Source organism: Corvus moneduloides, chromosome 28 (genome assembly GCF_009650955.1).
Source record: "Corvus moneduloides isolate bCorMon1 chromosome 28, bCorMon1.pri, whole genome shotgun sequence".
Taxonomy (NCBI): domain Eukaryota; kingdom Metazoa; phylum Chordata; class Aves; order Passeriformes; family Corvidae; genus Corvus; species Corvus moneduloides.
In genome coordinates this window covers 1,833,125-1,852,247 of record NC_045503.1, presented here as the reverse complement: position 1 = coordinate 1,852,247, position 19,123 = coordinate 1,833,125, and the positions used below count along the sequence as shown (strand labels likewise).

General features: G+C 60.1%; 1 protein-coding gene and 1 long non-coding RNA gene across 3 annotated transcripts in view; one reads left to right on the top strand and one right to left on the bottom strand.

Moving 5' to 3' along the window:
- Positions 1 to 5,813: 5,813 nt before the first annotated feature.
- LOC116436062 lies at positions 5,814 to 17,039 on the bottom strand. The gene is made up of 2 exons (XR_004236916.1): positions 16,674 to 17,039; positions 5,814 to 7,614 (listed from the first exon to the last, which is right to left on the bottom strand). It is a non-coding gene; the product is annotated as an uncharacterized LOC116436062 (long non-coding RNA).
- The window catches only part of LINGO3 (leucine rich repeat and Ig domain containing 3), a 26,102-nt gene continuing 21,301 nt past the window's right edge, over positions 14,323 to 19,123 (top strand). Inside the window, exon 1 of one of the 2 annotated variants that reach the window (XM_032092948.1) lies at positions 14,323 to 15,139. The gene's annotated coding sequence lies outside the window, so the exon portion shown is untranslated. Of the gene's footprint in view, positions 15,140 to 15,987; positions 16,066 to 19,123 lie in introns of those variants that run through there. The other variant, XM_032092949.1, reaches the window with a different exon arrangement.

Here is a 19,123-nt window from a genome sequence, read left to right as displayed (position 1 = left end):
AGGTGCTCCTTGTTGGTGTTCAAGAGCTCTCCCCTTCTCTGCAGCAGGCGTTGATAAAACATCCTTCAGGGGCACAAAGCCGGGCAAGGGCTCTCTCTGGAACCTGCGCTGGCTTTTCCTCTTTCTCCCGAGCTTTAGGAGTCCTGGATGTGGGGATGGGGAAGGCAGGCTTGGCTCCTTGCTTGGGGGTCAGGCTGCAGAGTGATGATGTTAAATGTGGTGAGGAAGGAAACAGCCCTAAATCTGCCTCTGAGCTCACCTGCAAATCAATTCTGGCCACACCCAAAGCTGCCCAGACCTTAAACCCTGATTTAGGAAGACGAGACCTCCTCAGCTGAGCATGGAGGACATAAATGGCCTGGTGGAGTCAGAAGTAGGTGCAGAGCTGTTTGATCCCAAGGTCATCCCCCGAGTCCAGCCCCAGTGGGTGGGTAGTGCCCATTTGTGAGGAGGGGGATGATGGCCCTTCAGTGGGTGAAGGCTCAGCCTGGAGCGGTGCCCAGTCACCTGGGCTGTGCCTGAGGCTGGCACTGGCTGTTGGTGGCCTCAGGGGTGTCACCACTGAGCTGCCCAAAATGCTGTGTGCACATGGGTCACATTCCTCTGCAGGAGGATGAGGCTGGTACGTCCCAGAAATGCAGCTTTGGGGCTAAAAGGCTGCTTGGGGCCATTCAGTGGGGCTGCAGCCATGGGATGGGATCTGTGTGATGCTTTTGGCTCCTCTCCAAGTCTGGGTGAAGCAGGGCAGGGATGGAGAGTCTGTCCTGCCCAATCCGTGCAGCGCCTCTGAGCATCCCTTCCCTCCCTCTCCACATTCCTGCTCTTCCTTCCTGGCCTGTGGGGTTTTTTGCCAGTTTTCCCCTGGAGTGGGTAACTATGAGGAGACGGAGCACAAGGACACAGGGTGGCTGCAGCCCCCTTGGTTTGGGGTTGGAGGGTGCCAGGAACAGCCTGATGGAGCAGATAATTGAATTCCAGTTGGATGGAGACACACAGAGCCCTCCTTGGCATCTTCTTTTCTAGGGAAAGGCTGTGGGATGTGCCCAGCTGAGCCTCTGCTGACCTTGGGCATAGCCCTGGGTATCATCCAGGCCCAGATTTGGTGTGATCCCCCTTACCCTTCCCCTCAGTTTCTGGACGAGGAGCAGATTCCCTCCCTCCACCTCTGCACCCCCTGGAAATCTTCAGCTGCTGCTTTTCCAGGCCACATTTCTTGGGCGTGGGATGGTGGGAACCACACAGGATGGGGGTCCCAGAGCTGAGCTCTGCACCTTCCTGACCTCCAGGGCCTGCTTGGTCTCGGTGGCTTTGAGGGTGACACCAGGGCCTTGGCAAGGGCCACCAAAGAGCCAGGTGGCTGCTGTGGGAGGATGGGAAGGAGGGGGAACGGGGAGAGGGAGGGAAATCGAGGGGTTAGTGCCGTGTTTGGGGGATGAGGAGATGAGCGGGGACCTGGAGGGAGCCTGAGGGCTGAACAGAGGTGACCCTGACAGTCGGGGAGCACCGAGGACTCGTGGCCCAAGCAGCCTGCACAGGGCTCAGACCTGTGCCGAGGGAGCTGTGTGGGAAACAAATGGCTTAATTGAGGCGAAAACGATCGTAATTAGCATGAACAAATCCAATTAGGAGCCGGGGGCGGGTTACCTTGGGCCTGGAGTGGGCAGCAGGGAGGGCTGGGGGTCCCAGGGCTGGCACAGGGGGGTGGCAGGGGGGTCCCCCGGGGCTGGGGCTCCTCAGCATCGTCTCCTCCTCGGGCTGTTGGCTCTGTGCCCTGGTTAGAGCCTAATTAGGCTGGAGCGCTGGATTAGCCAGGCTGTGCTCAGCCAGAGGGGAGCAGCAATCGCTGTTGGCTGCGCAAGGCCGGTAATTGAGAGGGGCAGGAGCCCCATTCCAACCCTGCCCCGGGGCTGGAAGGAGCATTTGGCTCTTTCCTGTGAGGAGCAGAGGACAAACTGCTCCGGTTTGTCCTTTCAGTGACTGCTGGGGTCGGGGGGACGTGCTCGGCTGCTGCAGCCCCAGCTGGAAAGAGCGAGGTTTAATATTAACTGTGAGGCTTAATGTGAGAGCAGGAATTTCTTTCCTAGCAAAAAAAAGGAATTCAAAGCATTCCTTCGCAGCAAAATCATCTTTATGGGTCACGATTTTAGTCACAAGGGTTCCACGTCTTTGGGAAAACGTGAAACCACGACACTTCTCGCTGGGCTTCTCTTTCCCGTTCAGCCTCCTGCCCCTCCAGGAGTTATTCCTGGAGGGATTCATCTTCCGATCCACCACTCCAGCAGTGAGGGGCAGGCACCGAGCACCCCCTGAGCCAGCCCCTGCCTCCTCCAGCCCCACCTTCTGTGCCCGACTGCTCCCACAGCGTGGAAAGCCAAGCAGGAGACTGGGAGCCCCTGTGCCTGGCGTGGTCCCAGTAAAACCAGTAGAGCCACCAGCAGGAGGGGCAGGCAGGTGCTGCTGCCATTCCTCGAAAGCTTTGGGAGCCCTCAGGGCTGGGCAACTCCATCCTCACGGGATTGGGGTAATTTGGGGTCTCTCTGTGTGTCCTGCTCAGCCTGCGGTGGTGATCCAGCCCTTCCCGGTGCTGTCCCCTGTGTGAGGTCCCTGCCTGCAGCTGCTGACAGCTCCCGGGGATAATCCCGGCTTTATCTTCCCGCTGTCACAGCGGCAGGGATGAGGGACGCTGGGATGTGTCCCTGGGAGCTCAGTGCCAGCCCCAGCCCGTGCCCAGGGCTCTCCTGTGCTGCTGGGCAGCTCCAGCTGCTCCAAACCCAGCAGGTTTGACAGCTGCAGGGGCAGGGGACAAACATCTGTCCCCACATCTGCTCATCTCCCAAAGTGACATGGATTCGGGGTGAGGTGCCCAGTCCTGGGTGCCTGGGGAATGACTTTGTGCCTTCCTGGGGACACAGCACGGGGTGGGGCAGGGACAGGGCGGGTGCTGGCTCTGCTTCGCTCGGGGGTGTGCAGGGAGGGACCGGCCCCGTGTCTCGAGCTGCTCTTTGGGGTTTTGCAGATGCCAGGGAGGGATTTTCATCAGCGCTCGCCTTGCTCCCTGTGGATTATCGAGATCTGGGAGCCTAAAGATGCCTTGGACCAGCTAAGCAGCTTTTTACCTCCGAGGAGGGCTCCAGCCAGGTGTGTAACTGGGAGCAGGTGGTGACAGCAGGGACAGAGCGCTCTGGCCATCACCAGCATCTCTGGGCATGGAACCACCCCCCTCAGAGCTGCACAATTCCCAGCCCAGATATTTTTGGCTGGTGAGTGCTGAGAATGTTGACGTTTTCCAAAGGCTCTGAGCCCATGTTTGTGCTGCTGCCCTTGTTGGCGTCTCCGAGCTGTTGGTCACAGTTGGGTGGCGGGGAGGAACTGGTGCTACAGCAGATGCCACGGCTGGGCTGGCGTCCAGCTGAGGCCTGGAGATTCGTTGTGTGTCACACTGTGGGAAAAGGGATGGAAAAATGAGGGGAAAAGTGGGATCCAGCAGGCCAGACCCCCACTGCAAACAGTCCTGTGGAGCTGAGCTGTGCCTCTCTCCCACTGCCTTTCCAGCTCGAGCCCAGTGAGAGCTCTTGGAAGCACAGCTGGGAAGAGCAGCATTAATATGCACATAATGAGGTGTGACTCACCGCACAAGGCAGAGCCATTTTCAGGTCTGATTATCCTCAGCCGTTCGTGCCCCAAAACTCGCTGGTTTTGTTCAGATTTCATTTAAAGATGCTGCAGGATATTAGCTTAGGAAAATGGGAGGTGACGGGGGAGCCTGGGAGCCATGGATGGTTCCCATCCCCACCCCACAGAGGGAAGGAGGGATGAGGTCAGTGCCGGTGTGTGACCTCCTGGTGCCTGTGCCCTCGAGGGGGGTGCAGAGGAGCCCCCAGGGGGCAAGGATGGGCCAGTCTGGAGAAAGGTTATTTATAGGAGTGTGTAGTGACAGGGGAATGGTTTTAAACTGAAAGAGAGGTAGTTTAAATGGGATATTGGGAAGGAATTGTTCCCTGGGAGGGTGGGCAGGCCCTGGCACAGGGTGCCCAGAGCAGCTGGGGCTGCCCCTGGATCCCTGGCAGTGTCCAAGGCCAGGCTGGACACTGGGGCTTGGAGCAGCCTGGGACAGTGGGAGGTGTCCCTGCCCATGGCAGGGGTGGCACTGGATGGGCTTTAAGGTCCTTCCAGCCCAAACCATTCTGGGATTCTGTCCAGGTCTGCTCCCAGGGAACAGGGACAGGAGGAGAGGGAACGGCCTCAGGCTGGGCCGGGTTCAGGTTGGATATTGGGAAAATTCCTTCACTGAAAGGGCTGTAAAGCATTGGAAGGGGCTGCCCAGGAATCACCATCCCTGGCAGTGTTCAAAACACACGTGGATGTGGCACCTGGCAGTGTCCAAGGCCAGGTTGGATGGGGCTTGGAGCAGCCTCGGACAGTGGAAGGTGTCCCTGCCCGTGGCAGGGGTGGAATGGGATGGGATTTAAGGTCCCTTCCCACCCAAACCATTCCATGATTGCACTGAGTTTCTTGGCCCTGGTTCTGCCTGTAGGGGAAGAGGCACCTGTGGCCAGTTCAGGGCACCAAAAAGGGTGGGAGTGTAGATTGTCACCTGTCCCCTCCTTGCTGTGACACCCCTTTCTCCCCAGGGACCTCCCTAAGAGAGCCGTGGGTGCTTCTCTGCCCACAGCAGGTGACTCCTGCTCCTGCTGTGTCCCCACATCCCAGCCCCGGGAAGGGGAGCCCCAGGAAGTGCGGAGAGGCCACAGGTCACTGCTCTGTTCCCAAGGGACCCTGGTTGGCTCAGCATCACCCTCTCGATGCCACTGCTGCTTCCAGGAGCTCCCAGCACCTGCCCCATCCCTACAGAGTTCAGTGGGCACTGCTGTGACCTCAGGGACTGCTGACAAATGACCAGAGAGGTGGCATTTGGTGACACAGGTGGGCCTGGCAGTGGTTGGACTCGATGATCTCAGAGGGGTTTTCCAACCTTTCAGATTCTGTGACTTCCAGCTCCCAGCTTTATCACCAAAAATGCCTTATCAGGAGCAGCCTCCAGCTAAGGAGGTTTCATGCCCACACCAGCCACAGAACTGTCCTGGTTTGAGTCTTCTGCTGCACTTCCAGCCAGGTGCCTCACGGGCTCCAGGGTCTGCAACAGAGGGAAGGGATCCAAGGCCCACCTCGTTCATCCCCAGCAAAGAGCAGCTCTTCCCACCTCATTTTGGGTTTTTGATGCAGTTCCCAGCAGAGGCAGAGCTGACACCGACCCCAGCCCTCCCACGCTCCCGGGGGAGGAGGGGGCTCCTCTGTTGCTGCTTTCACTCGGGAGTGAGTTCTGTCCTTGGCTGCAGCTCACTTGGGGACCAAAGGCCAGGAGCTTTGCACAAAGGATTGAAACAATCCCATTCCTGATGTTGCTCAGCCGTGGAAGCTCCTGAGGTGGAAGGGACCCTCAGGGATCATCAGTGCAGCCCCTGGCCCTGCACAGACACCCCAACAACCCCAGCCTGGGCATCCCTGAGAGCGCTGTCCAAACGCTCCTGCAGCTCTGGCAGCCTCGGGGCCGGGCCCATTCGCTGGGGAGCCTGGGCAGTGCCCAGCAGCCTCGGGGGGAAGAACCTTTCCCTGAGATCCAGGAAGCCATGGGATGTCTTGAGGATGAGGATTTCATCCTGGGGTTGCAGAGGCTGAGATGCAGGGAGGGCTGGGGGAGGGAGCAGCCCCCATGCACTTCCCCTCCATGCAGGCAGCCCAGAGCAGATGTCCTCCCACCAGCTGTGCATCATTCATGCAAGAGTGCTCCCTATCTGATAAATCATGTTGGAGAGACAAGGCACAATGGGGCTTTTAATTATGGAAACAATTAGCGAGGATTAATGACAGCAGTGGTGTGATGGTGGTGTTACTCCCAAAGTTTAACGAAGCTTTAGCAGTTTGTGTCAGACGTGGGGAGCTCTGAGACGCTGCCTTGGGTGTTGGATGCACCTCAGCACCCACCTCTCTTTCTCTCAGTGAGAGGCATTTGGGGGCTTCCAGGAGGTCTGGGGGCTTCAGTGGATGGAGCCTTGGGGAGGTTTATGGGAAGGGACAGGGCTGAGCGAGGGGATGTTTGTTGTTTGCTGAGGTGGAGCAGGGCCTGGAGGTGGCCCAGGGACAGCTCAGCTCGATGGCACCAGCCTGTGGCCAATGTGGATGTGTCCCCCAGGCTCCTGGGATCGGAGCAGAGGTGCTGCTCCCCACAGACACCTTCAACACCCAGGGTGGCCCCAGCTCCAGCATCAGCATCTCTGCACCTGCACCTTTCAGAGACAAGGATCAGATCATGGAACGGTTTGGGTTGGAAAGGACACTAGATATCATCCCATTCCATCCCCTGCCATGGGCAGGGACACCTCCCACTGTCCCAGGCTGCTCCAAGCCCCAATGTCCAGCCTGGCCTTGGGCACTGCCAGGGATCCAGGGGCAGCTACAGCTGCTCTGGGCACCCTGTGCCAGGGCCTGCCCACCCTCAGCATACAAAATTCCCACCTGTTTCCCCAGACTCTGAAAAACCCCCAAAACCCCTTTTCTGCCTCCCAGCAGCTCCGTGAGCTGATCATGGGGCTGGGACCCAAGTTTAATCTGCTTAGAAGACACCACCAGAGCCGACAGCTTGGGAAAACACAGCATCAGCAGTAGCTTCCCTTTGCCTGCAGCCCTGGCTGTTCCCACTGAGGAGGCTGGGGGCAGCCTGCAGGGAGCAGGGACACAGACACGGAGTGACAGGAGGACACCAGACACATTGGGGTCACCGGGGTGGCCGGAGCTGGCAGCAGAGGTGAGGTGGCACAGGCCACGCCAGCCTGGAGCCTCGCGCTGCCCTTCCTGCTCCCTCCTGTCTGTGGGGTGCTGGGGTGGGATGCTTGGATAGTGCAGGTGAGGCTGGGGGCTGGCAGGGGCTGTTCCAAGGCTGCTGGGAGGGGACAGCACTGGCCTGAGGGAGCTGAGTCCATCTGTCCCCTGCTGACTCCCCCTGGTACCTGCCCCACACCAGGACCCCCGTGCTGGGAGCTGGGCTCTGCAGCACCCCCAGCCTGTGCTCAGGCCTTTCCCAGGAGGACCCCAAGGTTTGATCCAGGATTTACCCCAGAGCAGAGAAGCTGGAGCAGAGCAAGGGCAGCCCTGAATTCCACATGACATGTGGACGGCACTGAGACAGGACACCAGACAGGCTGGACCATGCTTGGCCCAGGTCACTCAGTCCCTGGCCAGTTCACCCAGCACAGCCTGGAAAACCCATTCCCAATGTTCCTGCCTGCTGGGGGCTGGCTGGTGAGGAAGATTTCCCAGTCCAAGCTGTCTCCTGCTGGATTAATAATTCACAGAGCGAGGCAGGGCGCAGCGACCTCCACCCCTCTCGCGTATCCAAGGATCCGGGAGCTGCTGCCGGAATGACGAGCAGGGGAGGGGACAGGATGATGGGGATGGTCACAACGGAGCTGTGGACTCTTGGGCACTGCTGCCCATCCTGCCGAGGCCATGGGGTGCAGGGAGATGCACCAGGAGAGCGTCTCTGGATCCATGTGCCAGGTACAGGTCTTGTTTCCAAACAGTTTTTCCTTCCATGGAGGATGTGGGCGGCTTTGTTGCCTGTGGAAGGGAGATGCTAATAATGCTGCCTGGGTGCCAGGCCTGTTCTCACCTCCAGCACTGTCACTCCCCAAAACCCTCCTGCCAGCCCCATTCCATGACAGTTCCCCCCACCCCAGAGCCCCCCTGGTGATGTGGGAACAGCCAGGAGTACCCAGAGCCCAGCCCTGTGTGTCTTCTCCAGCCCCCGAGGCTGCCAGAGGGGCTGGAATTCCCTGCCTGGCAGCTGACAGCCTGAGCCAATTCCCACAGGATCAAGCTGGGGAAATTCCTTCATGCCCCAGAGCCACGTTCAGCTCTGTTCAGCATCATGGCAGCAGGAACATTCCAGAACCTGCTCCTGGTCCCGGTGGAGGGCACAAGGAATGAGGGTTGTTCTGCCAGGCAAAACACATCCAGCACTGTGGAGCTTCAGAAGAGACTCTCGACAGCTGGGAACAGCTGGATTCCCTAGGGGAGAAACCATCATCTTCATCCTGGTGTTGGCCAAAGCCCCCGGAAACCAACACAGGGAGAGAGACCATGGAACCATTAAGGTTGGAAAAGACCTGTGAGATCACCGAGTCCAACAATTAATGATGATCCAGCAAATTTTAAGCTTTTTCCTATGAACACATTCCCTGTTTAAAACCTCTTCCCTAACCATGGCAGCCTCTCTATCCTGTAGAATCCGAGCTCTTGGATGGGCAGGGAAATTAAGGAGTTCAGCCAGGAAAAGTTGGTTTCCCAAGTCTTCCTGGTTACTAAAGGATTCGTCAGCGATCTTCCCTCCCAAATTAGACCTTGTAGACCCCCCCGGCTGATGAATCAGCTCTGCCATCACTGCATCCCAGCATAATTTGCCTCTCAACCTAACAGCTCCCATCCCACTCCCAGGACGTGGAGCAAGAGTAGGCAGCCAAAAAAACACCCAAGGACCTCGAATGCTGGGCTGAGGAGAGCAGGAAAAGGTGGGATCAGGGGGAATTTCTTCCTTTGCTGTTTGAGTTCATACTGTGGACATGATGCATGTGAGGACAGGGAAGAAGGAGAATGTTGGGGATTGACACCTCACCTGAGCACGACCCTGAAGCAGGAAAGGGACTGGGAAGGGCAAATCCCTCAAAACAGGGCACAGCAGAGGGGGGAGAACCTTGAGAGCCTCCAGCAAGCCAAGGGACAGTGTGTTGTCACCACTGTCAGCTGCCAGTTCCACCTGGGCACAGGTAAGGGGCTGGGCAGCTCCTGCTGGGCGGTCACTGAGCCCACGCTGGCATGTGGGTGCTCTCCTTCACCACTTTGGTGCTGTGAGCCCCTTCCTTCCCAACAGTTCCCAACAAGGGGACAGTCCTGGTGGTGACTGGGGACGTGGCCCTGAGCCCTTCATGCCAGGCAGCTTTTTTTCCTGAGACAACACCCTGAGGAGTGATCCCGGTGGATCAGACACGCGGCCAGCACCAGGAGAGGCTGAGGGGCTGTCCCTGGCCACAGTGAGATCCCTCCTGCTCCTGAGTCCAGCCAGCCATTCCTGAGCCATCCCTGCATGAGAACCTGGCCAGGGCCATCCCACGGCACAGACAGGCAGGGATTTGGGGATTTTCTTGCTGTGCAATCCTGGTCAGATTCCCTGGGGACAAGGGGACCCGGCTCGTCCACAACGGCCCCATCCGTGAGCAGGAACCAGCAGCTCCCAGAGCTGGGAGCAAACACGGCCGAGCTGATGAATGAAGGGGATTAGAACCTGCTCTGTCTGCGGGTCGCGGTGACACAGGGACACGGGGACACGGCGACATTTCCGTCTGGAAGGTGCAAATGCCGTGTTTGCCGTCCGTGGCACCGCAGTGCCTGGAATCCTAATCGCCTGCAGAGCAGCTCCAATGGTATTTGAAAAGGAGCTGGGAGCTGCTGGAGGGATTCGATGGCACTCGAAGATAAAGGCAGGAGGGAGGGCGAGGGAGACGGGGGTGGCAGCGCACGCTGCAGCTCACGGAATGTGGGCTGGATTCCATCAGGAGCAATTTCCTCGCGGGGAGGCAGCGGAGCGGCCGCCCCCGGCTCCCCGAGGGTGGGGGAGCGCTGGGATCCCACCGGGAACGGCAGCACATGAATCCCTGAGCTTGTTCGGGGATGGGGAGGCGACCTGGGAACTGGTGAGACAGGAATCACCTGGCAAAAACCACCGTGCCAGGGGTTGTCATCTGTACGGCTGCAGGAGACTGAGGGGAGGCTCCTGGGGGCTGCAGCTCCTCCCGAGGGGAGGCGGAGGGGCAGGGGCTGAGCTCTGCTCTGGGACAGGGACAGGAGCCCAGGGAACGGCTGGAGCTGGGTCAGGGCTGGGCATGGAGCTCAGGGAAAGGTTCTTCCCCCCGAGGCTGCTGGGCACTGCCCAGGCTCCCCAGGGAATGGGCCCGGCCCCGAGGCTGCCAGAGCTGCAGGAGCGTTTGGACAGCGCTGCCAGGGATGCCCAGGGTGGGGTTGTTGGGGTGTCTGTGCAGGGCCAGGGGCTGCACCGATGACCCCTGAGGGTCCCTTTCAACTCATCTCTTTGTATGATTCTGTGATTGTCCCACCCATCCACACCACGACAGCCCCACGACTGTGCCAAGCACACCCCCGCCCAGATAAAAATAAGGTAATAATCAGTGGACAAGAAGGGAAAATGTTGGGGGTAAAATCTGAGGTGTGCACCCCACAGCCCAGACACCTGCTCCCCAAACCCCTGAGCTCAGGCAGCCTGGGGCAGCTGCATTTGGAGCTTGAAATATCCTGCTCCCCACTGCCTTTGGGTCGAGCAGGGGTCCCAACATGAGGCTTCCCCATCCCAGGGACCCCCAACCCTACACTGTCACTGCACTGTCCCCAGGCTGCTCCCAGCCCGGCTGGGGGCCCTTGGGGACACAGGTGGCTCTGCCATCCTGCCTGGCTGGGCAGCAGCAGCAGCAACCCCTCGTGTGGAGCCAAGGATCACAGCAGGGAGGAGGAACTGGGACTGGCAGCGGCTCCTCTGTCAGTGTATCCCAGTACCTGCAGCACCTTCCTGGATTAGCCGGGCAAACAGAACCCACTCAGCTGCCAGGATGGGAAAATGAGCTGGGCAATGGTCGAGGGGAATAAATCATCAGCTGTGGGGAAGAAATCCCAGAATATCCCGAGCTGGAAGGAACCCTCAGGGATCATCAGTGCAGCCCCTGGCCCTGCACAGACACCCCAACAACCCCAGCCTGGGCATCCCTGAGAGCGCTGTCCAAACGCTCCTGCAGCTCTGGCAGCCTCGGGGCCGGGCCCATTCCCTGGGGAGCCTGGGCAGTGCCCAGCAGCCTCGGGGGGAAGAACCTTTCCCTGAGCTCCATGCCCAGCCCTGACCCAGCTCCAGCCGTTCCCTGGGCTCCTGTCCCTGTCTCAGAGCAGAGCTCAGCCCCTGCCCCTCCGCCTCCCCTCGGGAGGAGCTGCAGCCCCCAGGAGCCTCCCCTCAGTCTCCTCTGCTGCAGCTGAACGAGCCAAGTGCCCTCAGCCGCTCCTCACATGGCTTCCCCTCAAGCCCTTCCTCATCTTCCTTGCCATCCTTTGAACACTCTCTAATGGCTCAGGATCTTTCTTATGTGGGCAATAAACCCTCAGCCGTGGGTTCTGTGGGGCTGGGCAGCCCTGGAGGGTGACACGAGCTCCATGCCAGGCAGTGCCCAGCTCCATGACCATGGCCAGAGGGGGGATCTGGGTGCTGTGCAGGCCCCCCTGGTCCCCAGCAAAGAAGGGAGGGCCCTGCAAACGGGACCTGGGGTGGCCTAATTCGTGCAGCAGGAGAAATGCAGCCTGTGCTGGGAAACCAGAGATAATTTGTTTTATCCTTCTCTGAGCAGGGAAATGTTAGGCTGGGTTGGAGCACTGCTGAGCCTGCAGAGCTCCTGCTGAAGCCGGCTGGGGCTGGGTGCTTCTGCAAACTGGCCCTCAAAAAAGAGAGGAAATCCTCCTTCGGTGGAATTTGTCACCTTGGGGTGACTTCAATGCCAGAAGGGACACCTGGAGCCATGCATGAGGGCTGACTTAGGGGCTGCAGTGGGAGCAAGGGCAGGTGAGGATCCCAGCACTGCTGTCGCTCAAAACCGAGGCAGTGAGAGAGGGGAAAGGTCCCTGTCCTTCCTGCTTGGATGAAAACCCTTCTCCTGATGGTGCTTCTGCTGGGCACAGCTGAGAACAGCAGCTCCCTGGCCAAAGAAACTTCCATTGTTGTTACCAAGTATTTATTAAAAGTAACTGGGATTAGTCCGTGTGTGCAGAGTGGGGCTGCCCGCCCAGGGCTCTGGCAGGGACCACGAGGGGAGATCGTCCCCTCTCAGGGGCTCGTGCCCAAAATGAACAGATCAGGAGAGCAGACACTGAGACATCGGGGGCAGGGCAGAGAGAGCTGGAGGAAAGGGGCTTTGGAGGGGGAACAACCCCAGCTCTGTGCGCAGCAGGTCACGGACGTCCCTCGTGGTATGGCAGCCACCCTTCCCTGTGCCCCCCAAACCCCACAGTGGGGCCGAACCCCCCCCTTTTCCAGGCTGGCATCCTGCCAGAGTGCACACCTGAGGCGGAGCTGCATTTCTGGGTGTGATGGGTGAGCAGGGCAGAGCAAGCCCATGGGATCTCCCTGCTCCCAGCCCTGGGAGAGGGTGGCTCCAGGCTGGATGGAGGGGACAACACAGGGCAGTGTCCCCAGGGCACGGTGCAGTGTCACCCTCCAGTGGTGTTTGGGGCACTGCAAAGCCTCTGACCAGCACAGAATAAACCCCATAAACCCCCCAGGTCAGCCCCGGGGGCGAGTCCTGGGCACGGTGCTGTCCCCAGTCCCTGTGGTGTGGCTGGCTCTGCTCAGGGGCATTTGGGGCGGGGGGTCTGGGCTGCCAAGCCAGGACTGACTCCCTGGCACCCCCAAGCCCTCATGGCATCAGCCCAGCGCCAAAGTGGCTCCCCAAAACCCAAATCCTGCAGGACCACGTGGATCCAGCATCCAGCCAGCTCCTTCGAGGAGTCCATCGAGGCTCCTCCCATTAGGCAAAATTAATGGGCACCGGGAGCCCGCTGGCATCACATGGCTCCCACTGCTGCATCCTGAGAGGGGACAAAACCTGCCGGGCTGTCACCGGAGCTGGCAGCGCTGGAATGCTGCATTCGGGCTGGCAGGGGACCAGTGTGGCCGGCGGTAGGAGGGGCTGGCAGGGCCCCTGCAGGCAGGGAGAGGCTTTGGATCCTGGGATCAGCAGGGAAAGATCCCCCACTCCACCACAGAGGGCAAACTGGGGGCAAAAGGGACGTTACTTCTCACTTTATCGGAATTATTTTTTTCCCCTTGGCACGTTTCAGTCAAAAACTCTCTGGGATTTTGAGCGTGTGCCAGAGCAGCTGTGATTTTTTTATTTCTCTCACACTTGTTTTTTTTTTTTTTTTTCCCCTAAACCATTTTGCTGAGTCTGTGTGAAAATGCCCCAGAAAGCAGCAAAACTTGTCAAGACACTCCCAGCACCGGCTCACTTGGAACAGCATCTCCAAAAGCAGGGACCGGCCCTGGAGCACCGGCCCCGACAGCCTCAGGGTCGTGCCTCTCCTGTGTGTCCCCCCAAGCTGGGGGACAGTTGGACTGGGTGGTCCGGAAGATCTCTTCCCACCTCGATGATTCTATGATTCCATGACATTTGTGTTCCCAGGGTACAGCTGACACCCGGGTTGGCCCCATTTCATCCCAGTCCTGATGCTCAGCATGATTTTGGAGGTTTTTGGTGGTTTATGGGTCCCCATCCTCATTTGGGGGGGCTGTTTTTGTTTAGGGCCAGGCTCTTGGGACAGAGGTGACAGGTGGGGGTAAAGCCCCCTAGGGAGGGGACCAGGTCCCATCTCAGCACCCCAAATGCCACAGCCCCTTCAGGGACCTGCTGGCCCAACCTGTCCCTGGCTCCTGGCCTAGGATCCCTTTGGATTTATCTCATATCGAAGCCAATTTGAATTAATTGGAGCACGAGACCAAGGGCCCTGTGGGATTCTCCGATGTCCAGTGCTGGACTCCAGCTTGGGGAAGCAGAACTGGTCACCTCAGCCTGGTGCTTTTCTTCCACAGCTTTGTCCTGTTCCTTCCTTAGAGCCCAAAGTGATGCCAGAAGGGCACTGGATTTAACGGGAGGAGGTGACAACAGGAGAGAGCCCAGAGGGGGAGCGCGGCTGAGCCAGAACCCATGGCACAGGCTTGGATCACAAGCTGCCTGTTCCCTTATCCCAGCCCGTGCCTTGGTTTCCCCCAAAATAAAATAATGGCACAAAGAGGGCACAGTAAGACAGAAATAACTTGATTTTCTGGTGAGGTGCTTGGGGAGGGGACAAGGACAAAGCAGCCCCCTCCAACCTGGGGCTCCCCCAGCTCCCCCAGTGCACTATCAGCAGCCTGCTCCCCCAAAACCACCTCTAACCCTGGCCAGCAGGCAGGAGAGCATCTTCCAGCAGGCAAAGTCAGCTCAGCCCTTGGCTCCCAGCACAGGGATCGGGAGCTGTGTGGAGGCAGCAGCAATTCCCCCCATCCCTGATTAGAGCAGCGCAGCCTGCGGAGCCAGGGCAGGGGGGATGCTGCTTAATTGACTCTGTGCTTTTGATACAGCAGCTTAATGAGTGTGTTCAAATTAGCCAGAATCACCTTTCCATCCCGGGGAATGGAAATGAGACGTGGATTGCTCCGGCACACCCTCCCCCCCACGCTGGCCTCTTAAAAATCCATCCCCAACTAAACCAGCCACGATTTCCGTGCCTGGATTTTTCATCTTTTCCTAAGCAGATAAGTTGATATTGTTTAAAACAACAATGAAATTCCTTCCCAGCCACATAAATCTCCTGGTTTTAACCGCAGATCCAGGGCTGAGGCTGGGGATGAAGCTCAAATGGGAAAGCCCAAGCTGCGTGTGCCTGCAATGAAATTATAAATCCACATCCCGGAGCAAGCGAGCAGCAGGAGGCACCAGGAACCTCCATCAGCAGAAGCGCTGGGCTGCAGCAAGGGATGGGAGTTGGGAGTGGAACCGACAAGGCTGGGAGAGCTGTTGGCATTTCTCCTGACAAAATCCTGCACAAACGGAGCCAGTCCAGGCAAAACCACGGCATTGGACCCGCCTGGGGTCCAGTGCTGAGCCCCATTCCTTCCCCCTGAGTTCTGCCCTCAGGTTCCTCAGCTGGAAAGTGAAGAAGATGCTGCCAAACCCTGCTTGAAAAGCGCTGTCAGACACAGCAAATGTCACCGAATGGCTCAGGTGGTGCTTGGTCAGCTGGCACGCAGCACATCAAGGGCACAAGGCGCTGTGCATCAGCTGTCCATGGCCCCTGAGGCCAGGGACCAGCAAGGCTAAGGCCAGCCTGGACTGACCAGTGATGAGTGGAGAGGAGCAACAATTCCACGCTGGAAGTCAGAGCCGAGGAGGGAATTGGCCTCTGCCATCCTCAGAGCCCAATTAACCAAATCACCACAGCTCTGGGAGGCTTCGGCAGGAGCGAAGGGGAGCAAGAGGAGAGCTCCAAGGAGGAATGGGCAATGGTGAGTGCTGTGCCCGTGTGGGATGGGGGTGCTGCTGGGGGGCTCCGGGTCATTGTCCCATGAGCCGGGCATCTCGCTGGCACTGCTGCAAGGGACAGTGGAGCCCAGCACAGGGCACAAACGCAGGAGCCCTGGCTGGGGGCTGTGCTCATTCCTGAGGTCACGGTGCTGTTTGTGCCCGGATTGCCCCAATTTCCCATGGGATGGAGGGGAAATGGTTGTGTTCATCCACAAATCCACAACCACCTCCAGTGCGGAGAGGGCAGCTCAGGGTGAGGTGGCCCCCAGACCCTGTCCTGGGGCAGGCAGGGGGACACGGGGCAGGGGGATGCAAACAGGCTGTCATGGGGCAGGGGTGGGAGAGTGTCTGGGGGTGCTGGTATGGGGCTGAGGGACCCCAGGCGAGGTGGCAGGTGGGGACCTGTGGGTGCTGGCATGGGGGGAGCCCAGGCAGGGCGGTGGGGGAGTACCCGGGTGTGCGGAGTGGGGTTGGGGGAGCCCAAGCAGGGTGGTCGGGGGTACCCCATGGTGCTGACATGGGGTCGGGGACCCCACACAGGGCACTCCGAGACTTGGGCACCCCAGGCTGCCCGGGGGGAGCGTCCCCTCCCCTTTGCCCACGGCTGCGCGGGGAGGAGACCCCCCGTGCCCTTCCCCGCGTTCCTCCGGGGCCGTGCCCGATCTCCGCCCGGGGCCGCGCATCGCCCCCGGCCCCGTCCCTCCCCCGGCCGGGCGGGGGGCGCGGGGGGCGGCTCCGCGCACGGCCCGACGCGGCTGGAGAGGCGCTGCCGCCGCCGCGCCGCCCCCGGGGACGGGCCGGGGCCGGGCCGGGGTCCGTCCGGAGCCGCCGCCGCGCCGCCCCCCGGGCTGCGGCTCTGCCCGCGCCGCCGCCGCAACATGGGCAGCCCCGCAGCGGCAGCCGAGCGGTGAGTGCGGGGTCCCGGGGCCGGGGAGGGTCGTGCCGGGCCGCACACGTGGCGCCGGGGGGCGGCCGCCGAGCCCCCGCCGCCCTGGGGACACGCAGCCTCCCTCCATCCCTCCCTCCATCCCTCCCTCCTCCGCCTGCCGCCAGCGGTTCGGGGGGGCTGCCCGGCTGCGCCCACCGCCCGCGGCCGCCAGGCCCCTCCGCAGCCCCCGGCTGTGCCCGGGGAGGGGGCTCGGCACGGCGGGCGGCGCCGGTGCCCCCGGGCAGGGTCGCACAGGGGGTGGCGGTGGTGTCGCCGGGTCCAGCCCGCCCCTGCTCGGCTCCATCCCCCGGCGCTCCCGGGGGTCCGGTACCCGCAGTCCCCCCCTTTAGGGCTGGGGCCGCCGCTCGCAGCCCCTTTCCCCGGCACAGCCGAGCGAGTCCGAGCATCGCCAGGCGTCGGGAAAGCTTTTCCCATCTCCTCTCACTCGTGTTTCCCCCCGGGCGCTGCCCGCTCACTCCTCGCCACCCCAGGGCCCTTCCTGCCTCTTCCCCGAGCATCCCGGATTTTAGGGCTAGGCGGATTCTCCTGTCGAAAATTCCAAGGGTTGCTTTAGCCGCGGATGTTACCGGGTTGTGTTTCTCGGGGAAATGGAGCAGGCAGCAAGCGCAGCGTTCCTGGCTCCTATTGCCGAGCTGGAAGAGCAGCCTTTGCCTCTTCCCACTCTCCATCCAGAGTACTTTTGTGCCAGTTCCTTAATCCACTTGCAAAGCGGATTGAGCTAAAACCTGACAAAAGGTGCTCCAATTCCCACGGCGTTCGCAGAGGCAGAACGTTTGTTTCTGTTCCTGCCCAGCCTTACCCTGAGCTGAGGTTTTTGGGAAGGAGAAAAGAGCAACCAGGAAGAGAGAGGATGACAGGAGAAGGCAGAGTGCCTGTAAAATAGATGGAGAGTGGAGCCGTGCCGGGCTCCGCAGCCTGGCAGCACCCGGAGCACAAACCCAGCCCTTGGGAGTGAGGAGCACTGGAACCGGAGCGGCTGGAGCGGGAAGTGACCGGGATTGGGGATGTTTGGTGGCCCGGTGAACACCAGCCTGGGCCTGGCAGAGCTCCTGGCTGCTGCTTGGGTTTGTGGATGGTCTCTCACCCACTCTCACCCTGGCTGGGGATGTGCAGCCTGCGGGATGGAGACCCCAAAACCCAGCCCTGATGCAGGGGTGACACCATGGGAAAAGCCTCGTCCAGGCAGGGAAAGTTCCTACAAACCTCTCAATCAAAACATGAGGCATTAAAACCAAAAAGCCCTCGCAGAGCAGAGTTGCCCAGCAGTGATATGGTCATGTGTGGGTTAAAATTCAAAATGCAGGTGTTGAACCCTGCAGTAACCCTGTGGGAAGTGGGGGGCCCTTGGGATTGCTCTGCACCCCAAAGCTCTGCCCTTCACCGCTGCTCCATCACCCCTTGCAGGAGGGAGAGGGGATAAAATCCCGGCACCCCGGGGCACGGCAGGGAACGTGCTGCACGTCCTTTAAATGGGAGAATAATTGAAGATGGGTTGGGGAGCTGCCAGTTGGGCGGCCTGGGATCGATCTGGTTTAATTTTGCGCTGATGTTTTTATCACCGGCGGTCCTGTGGCGCTCATGGAGGGGAGGCAGCGGAGCTGCTGCCTCTTGCTGCTGGAGGACTGGTGGTGGCCAGCTGGGTTTTGGCCAGAGCAGCTCGAAGAGGTGATTTTTAGTCCACCCAAGATTTCTTATGGTTTTCAGATTGCAAAAACCCCACTCAGGTATCTGCAGCCTTTCCCACAGCGCTTGGGTTGTGGGCTGATCTTGGGGGAAGATGCTCTCCAATGCCCAGCCTGCAAAAGAGCTGGAGGAGCATCCCAAGAGCAGGGAGCAGGAGGTGAAGCAGCTTCAGGAAAGAGTTGGTTTAAAAATCTGTACATTCTGCTTTTATCCTGCCCCGTTGGAGGAGGGAGCGGGAGGATGAGAGGAACAGGGGCTGGGTTGTGTTTCACCTGTCCTGGGCATCGATGGCTAGGGTGGGACATGGCTGTGCTGGGCAGAGCTGGGACACATCCCAGGCACATCCGGCTCCTGCCAGGCTCAGCCTTTCCGGGGGGATGAGCTTTTGCTGATCCCTGGCTGAAGATAGCAGGGCCAGGGGCTTTTTTCCTATTTTGTAGCATTTAGAGCTCAGGAATGTCTGCTGTTATTAGCTGTGCTAATCCGGCCTCAGCAGAGGACTCGTCCCTGGCTCCAAGGCCCAAACCTAATCCCCGCTCTTCCCTCCTGGGCCCGAATTAAACACTGGACTCACAGCCCTCCGGACACGGCGCCGGCTGCTCTCAGTGTTTAAAGGCTTTCAATCCATGTTGGTGGCATGGATTTTTCCCAACTCCTGGCTGCCGGGTCACTCCTATTTCCCCTGCCCAGCATCCCACTAGCGAGTATACGGCTCCTCTTCCCTCTGTGAGGAGTCAGAGCTGCCATAAGGCAGGAGGAGTTGGGCTGCTCCGGCAGCTCGGAGCTGCGTCGCTGCCGCGTTCGCATCCCTGGGATGGGAGCGAGCTGCTGGAAGCCCTGGGAATAACGTTGGGAATGTGAAGCACGTGGCCGGGCGCGCTGTGCGTGGGCAGCGGCGATTCCCGTGCCGCCGGCGCGTGTGGGCAGCCCGGGTGGGACGCCTGTCACCAGCAACATCTCCCCACGTCCCCAATCCCACAGCTCCGAGGGGAGGGAAGCGGGAGCCAAGCGAGGCCATCCCTGGGCTTGTCCCCAGTGACGCTGACTCGCCACGAGGCTCCAAAGCCCCTCAGTGTGTATCCCGTGCCTCAGTTTCCCTGCCTGTACGTGGATGTGGTCCGGAGGCCTGGCTGCGGAGGGTGGCACAGGTCCCTCAGACAGCCAGAGTCCTGCGTGTGGCTGTGGAGCGGTGATGGAATTGTCGGAGGGAGCATCACAGAGCATCCTGCAGGATCTCTCCGGTCCGTGGGGCTGCAGGGAGGGTGGAAGGTGCTACCAGAGCCCAAAGGGCCGCTCTGTGAGCCCTGGAAAAGCCCCAGAACAAACAGGCAAG